Source organism: Bufo bufo, chromosome 1 (genome assembly GCF_905171765.1).
Source record: "Bufo bufo chromosome 1, aBufBuf1.1, whole genome shotgun sequence".
In the NCBI taxonomy this organism is placed as follows: Eukaryota; Metazoa; Chordata; class Amphibia; order Anura; family Bufonidae; genus Bufo; species Bufo bufo.
In genome coordinates, this window is record NC_053389.1 from 669,609,275 (window position 1) to 669,621,461 (window position 12,187).

At 40.5% G+C, this 12,187-nt stretch overlaps 1 protein-coding gene across 1 annotated transcript in view; it reads left to right on the forward strand.

The window, feature by feature from the left end:
* ADAMTSL3 (ADAMTS like 3) overlaps positions 1 to 12,187 on the forward strand; it is a 538,572-nt gene that overhangs the window by 57,407 nt on the left and 468,978 nt on the right. The window lies entirely within an intron of this gene.

The window sequence follows — 12,187 nt, forward strand, 5'->3', positions numbered from 1 at the left end:
TGTCTCCTCCTCCCTGTAGAGATGCTATCTATTTGGTGTAATCTTCAGTTAACAGTACATACCCAATGTGGCTGTCAACACTCATTAGATTCCCTCTGCTCCTCTCTTCCTACAAGATCTTAGTTATAGCTGCCCTAGAATAAAAAAGATTGTGATGTCACATGATGTAAAAAAATAAGATATCTGCACTAGGATAATTAAGATTTTGATGTTACATGTCAAGAATAAAATATATCTGCACAAGGATATTAAAGATAGTAATGTCACAAGTCAAAAATAAGATATCTGCAGAAGGACAATATAGTGATGTCATATGTCAAAAATAAGATATACAGTATCTGCACAAGGATAATAAAGATAGTGATGTCACAAAAAAAAAAGTCATAGAAGAGAATTATATTCCTGGGGACCACATTGTGATGTCAAATTGTAATTGTCACAATGTAGGGAAATGCGTAAAGAAATATCACAATAAAGAACTAAGACAAGACATGCCAATAAATACTGAAGTAATAGAAGAGCTTTACCACATTGTGATGTCACAGTACAGTAATGGCCACAATGGAGGGAAAAGGCATAAAGTGATGTCACAATACAGAACTAACACATTGAGGTCACAGCATATGACTGGTCATAGTATGGTGTATTGATCTGTTACACCTCTACTGTGCTGTAGATATATACACTGAGAATAATGGAAATGTATATCTCTGAGTAGGTGCCCCCAGTCCCTATATATTTACTTTGCCTTTTCTATACTGAGCAGTACATATTTAAATTAGTATACCTTGCAGTTAACTTTTTAATAAACTAATTTTCTGTTAATATAAAAACTTATTTTATATAGAAACATTTAGCTATTACATTACCAGTAACATGAACACATAGAGGAATATCAAAACCAAAGAAAAGAATTTGACTTCTTTGACCTCACACAGCCATATTCAAATTCCATGTTCCCTTTTGTATCTAGGTGGGTTTGAGCTTTTGCTGAGCAAAATAAATCTCATACTTCATATTCAGAGTTGGATGCCTGATGTGACTTCGTTTTATTTTCGATTTAGTTCCATTTTTGCCCCCCCCCCTCACCATTATATCACTACCAGTCAACAAGTTGGAATTTGACTACTGCTGCTTTGTTGGTAACTACATCATCTCAGCTGTGTCAGATGCAGTGATACTGGACGAAATCCAGTTGCTTATCTCAAGGACCTGCCCTATTAGAGCTCATTTAATATGACCACCACAGGAACGGCAAAACTGAACAATAATCCCATCAGTTGACCCTGAAACGGGTTCAGATAGTAATACGGTAGTGTGCAGTCTATTATTTTGTGATGCATTAGGGATCATCTGTTTCCTACAATGCTCTACTGTATCATTATTTTTTAGGTTCACTAGTCGGAATTTAGGCTACCCCTTTCTGTCTATTAGCTGGGAGCAATTTTCTCTTGAATGTAACAAAGTCGATGCTGTTATGTGAAGCCAGTGATAGAGATTATGAAACTATGTACACATACACCGAACAGGGTATCAGCTTTAAGCAGCGATCAGTTATCCGCCTGCTGCCAGAAACCACTTGGGCATACTTACAAATCTCTGAGCATGATGGGCCAGTCATATTTATGGCAGCAGCCCAGACAATCCAGCAGTGTATCCCGAGCCATTACAGCTTGTGTTGCCTAATTGCTCGCTTTAACGTGTTAGAGCCAAACAATCTGGAATAATGACTGGATGCAGCATAGTTACATTTTGTATTTGTACATTATGCCTGCTAATGGCTGTTTGATCGCTTTCATATAAACTAATGTTCACTTAATGCTGACTTGTGTGTATGAAGGATTAGTAATGTAAAGTCAGGACACCAGAGAACCTTGACTCATTTTGACATCAGTATTAGTAGACATCCGTTTTGTCTACACTTTGTCATGGCTGAAAGGATGTTAGAAACCCATGCTTTTATCTACAAAATATATGTGTCATGTCCGGAACACTCTATGTTCTTTCACTTAATCCCCTATCTACTGTGGGGACTGCGTGAGTGGACAAGAATGCACTGGTGACCTGCCCTATTACCTCCTCTCATATATGTTTCCGAAAATCTTTTTTTCCTGTGAGCTATCGGTCATAACCTCGGGGGCGTCTGCAAAAAGTTATGGGGTGTGATTATTCACCCAGTTTCTATATTTATCTAATTAAATTTAGGCAAAAATGCAATCTTTGTGCTAAGTAAATGTATGCCTGTGTTCCAGCTCAAAGGGAACCTGCCACGTTGAACATGGTGTCTGATCTGCAGGCAGCATGTGATAGAGCAGGAGGAGCTGAGCACGATGTCCAGATCTGACGGCAAACACTTCAGTATTTTATTATTAAGTATTTTATTATTAAGCTAGTATTTTGAGTGAAATTTCTGGTTTTCTATGATTAAGAGTCCAGTGGGTGGTCCTACTCAGTGATTGACAGCTATTTTTGTATGTCTATCAATCACTAGCTCTTTAGCATAGAAGAGCTGGGATTTAGATGAATAAATTACATCTTTTACTGAATCTTGTCCCATAAACTATCTGTACAATCTGTATACTGTACATCAGAGGTACACAGGAATCAAGTCCTACACAGCTAAGTCAACAACAAAAGAAAAAAGTTATGCCTTTTAAAATAGCCTTTTAGCAAAATTCTTTTTCCCTGCCATGTCCCCATAAAGCTGTTTATGACCACATATGAGGTATTACCATATTCAGGACAAATTGCATAACAGTTTGTAGGGTACTTTTTCTCCAATTTAGGCCCTGTTCACATGACAGTATTTTTGGTCCTCATCCAATCCGCATTTCTTTGCAGATGGCACATGGACCCATTTATTTCTATGGGTCCGCCAAAAAAATGGATAGCACACTGTGTGTCATCCGCATCTGTATGTTCGTTCCTCAGTCCCGCAAAAAAGATAGAACGTGTCCTAATCTGGTCCATTTTGCAGCCAAGAATAGGAATTATTACAATGGGTCCACCAAAAAAAAAACAGATGCAACACGTTGTCACATGTATGTATGTATGTATGTATGTATGTATGTATATGCAATATACAAACACCATTGCCATATGCAAACACAGATCCAGAAAAAATTCCAGATGACGTCCATGTGACTTCTGTATTGCATTTGTTTTTTTTCATAATAGACGAAAAAATATATTAAGGCACCCAGATAGAAATGACGGATTACTGCAAAACTCGGCATTTGGTTTAGTCTCAGGCAGATATGTAAATAAATACAGGTGTAGTCTGATTAGACACTGGGTCTTGCCACACGAAGGTGTAAAAATACCCAGTGCCCTATAAAAAGGTTGGGTAGTGTACCTCTTGGTGAGAGATCGACTGCCAGACCTGCCTCTTTGATGCGTTTTCCCAGTTGACAGACTGCTCCGCAAGACCCAGACAGACCACCAATAGATAGGATTGTTTAAATGTGCCAACAAGCACAAGCATCTCCCACAGTTTAATTTTCCATCATCCATAGACAGGTGGCACCTTCATTACACACACCTGTCTCTGCCCGGACCACTTCCAGGCACTTAGCAGTAGGAAATTTGATGTCACGCCGCCTATTATGTGTCCTGCCATTGACAGCCAGCTACTTTTGCATTTGTTTGCTGCGGTGTCGTGAATGAGAAACCTAGACTTCTACGGACTGGAACCGTATTGTCTTTAGTGTCAAATACAGGTTCTGTTTGGGGTACAATGCTGATCAGGCTTGAGTATGGAGGCCTCGTGGTGAGCGCTTGCTGCGTTTGCTGGGGAGCGACACACTGCCCCAACTGCCGGTGTGATGATCTGGGAGGCATCGCGTACAACATTTGGTCACGCAAGTAGTGATACAAGAGACACTAACAGCCCAGTGATATGTGCAGGGTATCCTGTAGCCACGTGTGTAGCCTCTCGTGGCAGAGCTGCCATCTGGTATTTTTTAGCAGGATAATGCTTGTTCACATACAGCAAGGGTTTCCCAGGAATGTCTCCGCCAGATTGCAACACTTCCTCGGCCTGCCCATTTGCCAAATTTAATGGCAATCAAACATTTATAGAACCAGCTAGGACACCAGCTTCAGCAACCTACGAGTGTGCAGGATCTACAGGCCTAGCTGCAACATCTGTGGATAAATGTGCCACAGGACACCATACAGAACCTGTATGGCCAACCGTGTCTCATCTTGTATCAAGGCTAGAGGTGGCCCAACAGCTACCAGGGCCTCCGTTCAATTGTACAATTTTCCCCAATAAATATCCTTTCACTCTAATATTGTAATCACTTACATATATACATCATTATATTCACTCATAGAAAGATCAGTTTAGGATTTTTTTTTTTTTACAATTTCTTGAATAAGTAAAAGCAATCCAAAGACATTACACATTTATTACTTGTTTATCCACGTACTACATAACAGTAGCAAACTCAACTCCCTCATCCCCACCCTTTCTTCTCCCCTCGGACTTCCCTCTTCCCCCTCCTACTCTTTTAATTAAGTTGCTTTTCTCATTGATTGTACTGCTTTAGTTGTATTCTTATATAGAGCGTATGCAAAAGTGAGGGGGCACACTCAAGAGGGAAACACTGAATGGGTGATTAAATTGTATTTTTAATACTCTAAAAACAAACCCCTAAAATACATAAAACATACATCAAATTACATATAGCAACCTACACAATGTGCTACTGCTGTAGGTGCGATATAGCTACGCAAAAAACAATGTCCCAATTGTAGTGATGGTACTATGACCAAAACGTCCAAATCAATAATCTTGATTATACAGTACCAATGTGCAGGTATGGCACTGCAACCAATTGGGGCAATGATATAATATAATGAACGCACTATGGCCAAATCCGATGGAGCAGTAGTGGTAATGGTATACCAGTGTCCGGTGTTGTAAATATACAGAGATGCGTACAGGTAATGTACGTTAGGTGTAGCCTCCAAGTTACTTACAATATCTTGCCGCTTGTGATCTCCCGGTCTCACCCCTCCTTGCTGCCTAGTCGCAGCGCTGGTTTCCCAGGTGGCCGTACGCGGCCGAGCAAGGGCGTCCCACGTGACCTGGTTGTCTGGGGTTCCGGACGGACGCTTGGATGACGTCACTGCTGTGCGGCTGTACGTCATCCAAGCGTCCGTCCGGAACCCCAGACAACCAGGTCACGTGGGACGCCACGCTCGGCCGCGTACGGCCACCTGGGAAACCAGCGCTGCGACTAGACAGCAAGGAGGGGTGAGACCGGGAGATCACAAGTGGCAAGATATTGTAAGTAACTTGGAGGCTACACCTAACGTACATTACCTGTACGCATCTCTGTATATTTACAACACCGGACACTGGTATACCATTACCACTACTGCTCCATCGGATTTGGCCATAGTGCGTTCATTATATTATATCATTGCCCCAATTGGTTGCAGTGCCATACCTGCACATTGGTACTGTATAATCAAGATTATTGATTTGGACGTTTTGGTCATAGTACCATCACTACAATTGGGACATTGTTTTTTGCGTAGCTATATCGCACCTACAGCAGTAGCACATTGTGTAGGTTGCTATATGTAATTTGATGTATGTTTTATGTATTTTAGGGGTTTGTTTTTAGAGTATTAAAAATACAATTTAATCACCCATTCAGTGTTTCCCTCTTGAGTGTGCCCCCTCACTTTTGCATACGCTCTATTATTCCTTCTAGGTCCTGAGGGTAGGACCGGAGGGTGAGCACCTATCCATACGGGATAGGGGTGAGCCGCTGTATTCTATTTATTTGTATTCTTATATAGCTGTCCCGGTTGGGCAAATAACTTGTGTACAATTTTGTTGTTTTAAAACCAATAAAAACCATTTTTAAAACAAAGACATTACCACATTAAGTGACACATGTCAGATTTGAGAAATGGGACAACATTCTTAAGGCCTAAACTGGCTGCATCCTCAAGTGGTTAACCAAAATTTTTCCGTCTGTATTTCCCATTATTATATATTTGTCATATTAAAAGATTTAAAACCAAAAATTCATATTCAGCAAATTCTATTTTAAATGTTTAATTAATTATTAGTACTTTCAGCTGTACAGACATGTATCATTCAGTAAATACTTGCATTCCTCATAAAATAACATCATTATCTTCTAATTGTCCATTGAGCTGTTCCTCTGTTACACCTCCTGGAGACCTGAGAAGAAATTGACAAGCAGGTGTTATCATTCTCACGACAATGGTGTTTCCCTACACAGTGTGACGCTGCCAATTCAGTGCAAGTATGTACTAAAACAGACATATCAGAAAGCTGTGTTGCAGTTCCTTGCACAGAGAGTGGCCCGGAGCATTGGTATGCAGGAGAAATGACAGAAGGACCTCTGTCCTTTCATTCTCCACACTGATGAGGGCCCCAGAGGAGAGACTCCCACTGATCATAATGTTTTGGCATATTTTAGCGATATGTCATAACACTTGATGGGAATACCACTTAAAAGCTCTCCTAAAATAGAGGTCAGTGTATAATATACCCCCAGCTTAAAAGCTAGTTGTGGCAGTAGAATAGTGATGCTTATAAATGCTTTGTCTAGTATGTAAAGGGCTCCCAGATAAATGCTATTCAGCCAAAACCCACATTAGGGGTAGATGTCATCTTTCTGATCCTGTAAAATATGGGTTGGTTACTCTTTTTGTGTTTTTATGGATATGCTGTACATACAGTAGATTGCAGTTTTTGATGCTTAATATTATATACTGTATGTTTGGGCTTGTCTCTAAACTGGTTGTGCCAAGTTTTTAAGTTATCCTCTATCCACAATATCCCCTATCAGCTGATCAGTGGAGTCCGACTCCTGGGACCCCCACCAATCCTGAGAACAGGGGTCCCGTTCCCCCGATCTGATGGAGTGGCAGGTCAAGCACGTGCCCTGCCACTCCATTTATTCTCAATGGGACAGGCAGAAATTGCCGAGTACTGTACTCTTTCACAGTATCTCCGGCAGTCCCATAGAGATTGAGTGAAGTGTCCGACCTGTCGCTCCATCAGATTGGGAGGAATGGGACCGCTCTCCTCAGGATCGATGAGGGTCGCAGTGGTCGGACCCACTGATCAGTTAGTTATCCCCTATCTGTGAATAAAGAATAACTTCAAAACTTGGCACAACCCCTTTAATTGAGAATTATATTGACATATTCAACTGTATGTTATAATACTGGCCTTCTGATACCATCCTGTTTCTGTACTGTATGACTCTACCCTTATATGTTTACATAGTAGTTTTACCATATGATGAAATGATTTTTTGTGGCAATTTTGGAATTTTTGACCTTTTGTAGATATTGTAGGTTGATTCAGTGCTTTTTTATGTTTACTACATTGTGACTTTTCACTTTACTATTTTGTAGTCACTGCTTTTAATGTTCAGTGTTTATCTAAGGATTTGTGTAGCATTATCTGTTACTGACAGATTCATATACAGCAATATGTGTGTGTCCTAATGTTTCTGGAAGGGGTTTGCCTTGTTTTAAGTTATTTGATTGGCAGGGGTATGGTCACGGTCATGGCTGTCAGTTTTAATGGAGTTAAAGGGTCACTGAGTTTTCGTAAAACTTTTGCGATGTCATGAACACATGTCAAAAGTCTTGATTGGTGGGGGTCTGAGTGCTGAGACCTGCACCTATCGCTAGAACGAGGAGAGAGAAGAGCGTGTATATTGCATTCACCCTCGTTACAGGAGACTGTCTCAGTAGAAGTCCATCCTATATGCAATATGTGTGCGCTTCTCTCTATTTGTTCTAGCGATCAATGGGGGTCTCAGCACTCAGAACCTCACCGATCAAAACTTTTGATATGTGTTTATGTACATATCAAAGGTTTCATGAAAACTCAGTGACCTTTAAGGAATTGTTCAGAACCAGTAACTTCAGGTTGTGCTATATGATTGGAGAGTGAAGAAATCATTCCACACATTTTCCTAGTATCCTTTGCAGGAGGAGACCCTTCTTGCTATGAGAGTTTAGAATGAATGAGGCCTCCAAAGTTATCTGTTGGAATACTAATTTCCCTCCCAGAAGCGCTAGATAAAATGGGCTGCAAATTCTCTGTCTGTGGTTGATAGGAGCACAGTACATTATGCTTGGAGTGATGGTCTGTGGGTTGACATATGGTTACAGTGATGAAGTATCTACAGACATTCACTGCAGTATTAGGAGCTGCTTGTTCAGTAATTGTCTTGGCCTGTGGACATATAGTTGTCGACTGGCGCCTGCCTCTATCTATAAATGCATGTTATATATTTTATAAGCATAACAGCTACTCACTTGAGCTCCCATTCTGATAGCAGCGCTGGTCATTATGCAATGTTTAGATAAACCTCATTTGCTCTAGGAAGAAAATAATTAGCAAATTATGAGAATTTACTTTTCTTATCTTCCCTGCATGCGCCAGTACGTCTCAGTCCAGATTGTTCCAAGCGCTACTAACAGCATAGGATTTCTTATCATTATTATAGAATATGCCAAGGACATTTTTTTTTTCCAAGGTTAAAGTTTATACCTTTATGTTTCTGGTTGTTGACAGTTCCAGAATTCATTGTCAGGAAGAAGCAAAATTATCCTGTCTAATAATGAAATCTGAATTGTCTAGTGAGAACTGCATGGTTAAAATAGTACTTTGTCTTGTCAATTAAGAGTCTCTTTTAAGCTCTGTTGCATGATATGAGAAGTGCCTAAACTGCTCAACATGAAAGAAGTTTGGCAATATAGGTTTGCCTACACTTAGGTTCCTGGGAGGTTTCTTCCATAGTTCAATGACGACTTACCAACGTTTAGTAATAAGTGGAATGTAGAGCTTTTCGTTTCATATGTAAGCAAACTTTTCCCTACTTTGTTTCCTTGTACATAAAAAAAAAAATCTGCTCCATGGTTGTAATTAAAGGTGTTCTCTGGGAATTAAGAAAAAAAAAAAACTTAAATATTGCTTTATATAAATACATTCCTAAATACCTTTCATTAGTTATAATGGCTTATTTTGTCTAGGGAGCAATCATTAGGAGAAATAAAATGGCCACTGTCCTATTAGTGCACACAAAACCTGTCCTAATCACACAGGAGAACAAGTAACTTCACAACACTGAGCTACACAGCTGCCTCATCCTCCTCTCTGCTCTTCTTGTCAGGGATTATGATCCTGAATACAGTTTAATATGATCTTCATCTGAATCTCTTGAATGAAGTTCTTGAGGAAACATGAAGTACAGAGAGGATGGACAGGACAGACTGTGGTATTGGTAATGTGGGGCTGTGGTAATGGAGACTGCAAACAAGTGCTGCTGCTCATTTCCCTCACCTCCTGTCTGTACTTCATGTCTCCTCATGAACTCCATTCCCACAGAGATTGAGCTAATAACAAAATACATTTTTTTTCTTCTCCACAAAAGTGGAAAATGTTGCTGTTCCACAATCAATCAATGTCAATTTCCATTGATTTCTGCAATGTTACATTGCACAATTGGTGTAGGCAGCTTTGGATGCCAGTTAATCACCTGTGGCGGTAAAGTGTACAGCTCTAGTTTGATATACAGTGTCCCTGTACCAGTTCTGGAAAATTCCTCGGACCAAGGCCAAGACATTTACTAACCCCCGGATTACTTTTAAAAAAATGCAATGTTAAGGGTTTGTCCATCGTAGCACTATGTCATGTTTTTACTGCTGAATTAAAATGTAATTATCATGTGACACTGTTATAATTATCAGCACTTCTGGTGGAACAGATAATCTGAGGGAAGCATGATGAGGAGCAGAAGATCTCCCTCCTGCTCTGTTCTTTAACATGATAGGCACCAAATTTATGAGCTATATCAGAAGGATATTTTTTGATAGCAGAAAATGTTTTCTATATACCATACACTACCAGTCAAAAGTCGACAAAGAAGTAGAGTGGTGGAGTACTGCGACAGATGACATGGCCTCCACAATCACATGAATTTAACCAAATTAACATGGGTTAGGATGAGATGGACTGCAGAGTGAAGGATAAGCAGTCAAGTGCTCAGCACGTCTGGAAACTCCTACAAGACTGTTGGAAAACCATTCCAGATGACTACCTCATGAAGCTGATTTAGGCCTCTTTCACACGGGCGAGAATTCCGTGCGGGTGCAATGCGTGAGGTGAACGCATTGCACCCGCACTGAATCCGGACCCATTCACTTCTATGGGGCTTTGTACATGAGCAGTGATTTTCACGCATCACTTGTGCGTTGCGTGAAAATCGCAGCATGCTCTATTTTGTGCATTTTTCTTGCAACGCAGGCCCCATAGAAGTGAATGGGGCTGTGTGAAAATCGCAAGCATCTGCAAGCAAGTGCAGATGCGGTGCGATTTTCACGCATGGTTGCTAGGAGACGATCGGGATGGAGATCCGATCATTATTATTTTCCCTTCTAACATGGTATTAAGGGAAAATGATAGCATTCTTAATACAGAATGCTTACTAAAATAGGGCTGTAGGGGTTAAAAAAATAAAATAAAAATTTAACTCACCTTAATCCACTTGTTCGCGCAGCCTGGCTTCTCTTCTTTCTTCTTCTTTGCTGTGTAGTAGGAAAAGGACCTGTGGCGACGTCACTGCGCTCATCACATGGTCCGTCACCTGATCCATCACCATGGTGATGGATCATGTGATGGACCATGTGATGAGCACAGTGACGTCACCACAGGTCCTGAAGAAAGAAGACTGTAGAGAAGCCGGGCTGCGTAAAGAAGTGGATTAAGGTGAGTTAAATTATTTGAAATTTTTTTTAACCCCTCCAGCCCTAATTTACTAAGCATTCTGTATTAAGAATGCTATTATTTTCCCTTATAACCATGTTATAAGGGAAAATAATACAATCTACACAACCTTGAACCCAAACCTGAACTTCAGTGAAGAAGTTTGGGTCTGGGTACCACATTCAGTTTTTTATCACGCGCGGTGCAAAACACACGCGTGATAAAAACTGAACAACGGAACACAATCGCAGTCAAAGCTGACTGCAATTGCGTACCTACTCGCGTAGGTTTGCCGCAATGCACCCGGAAAGCATCCGGAGCCAAAACGTGACGACCGTGTGAAAGAGGCCTTAGAGAATGTCAAAAGTGTGCAAAGCTCTTAACAAAGCTAAAGAGGGCTACTTTGAAGAATCTTAAATATAAAACCTATTCTGGTTTGTTTAACAATTTTTAGTTTACTACTTAATTCCATATGTGTTTCTTCATTGTCTTCATGTCTTTAGTATGAATCTACAATGTATAAAATTATAATTTTTTTTAAAAATAAAACCTTTAAATAAAAAGGACTAGTTCTGTATATATAGATATCCATGGAAACTTCAGCAGGTGCCTAAGGAGTTTTGTGTTGGGTCCAGCACTGTCATCTGAGGTAATAGAAAATGTGAAAGACCTATCCGATGGGTATTGTGTTTAATTAAAATAATGCATAACAACAACAAAAAAGAAACATAAAAGCCCTGAAATGGTAGACCGATAATTCAAATTCAAAGCCGCTGGTCTGATCTGTTTATCCCCCAACTTCAAATGTCAAGAGAAAGCTGGTAGGGCCCCATACACATTAGTTTCTCATAGTCCTTAAAGGGGTTTCCAGGACTTTATTATTGATGGTCTATGCCAGTGATAGCAAACCTTTTATAGACCGAGTGCCCAAACTGCAACCCAAAACCCACTTATTTATCGCAAAGTGCCAACACGGCAATTTAACCTGAATATCAATATAGTATATCTTCCATGTACTTTATCATTTACTATAATAACCTGCCTACGTTCAGTGCACTGCCTGTGCTGTTCATAGTGCGCCCTGTGCTGGTGAATGGCAGGAAAGGTCTAAGGCATATTGGTACACCATAGATTTTTTCCAGTGTGCGGGTGCCCACACAGAGGGCTCTGAGTGCTGCCTCTGGCACACGTGCCATAGGTTTGCCACCACTGGTTTAGGCCATCAATATCTGAACTGTAGGGGTCTGACACCCTGTACCCCCGCCAATCAGCTGTTTCACTGTAGCTCCGGTGCTGGAACTATACAGCTCTGTCCACAGTGTAGTGGATGGAGCTGGTTACTGCAGTGCTGCTCCCTTTGAAGTGAATGAGAGAAGTGCTACAGTAGCCAGTTCCAGCCACTACACA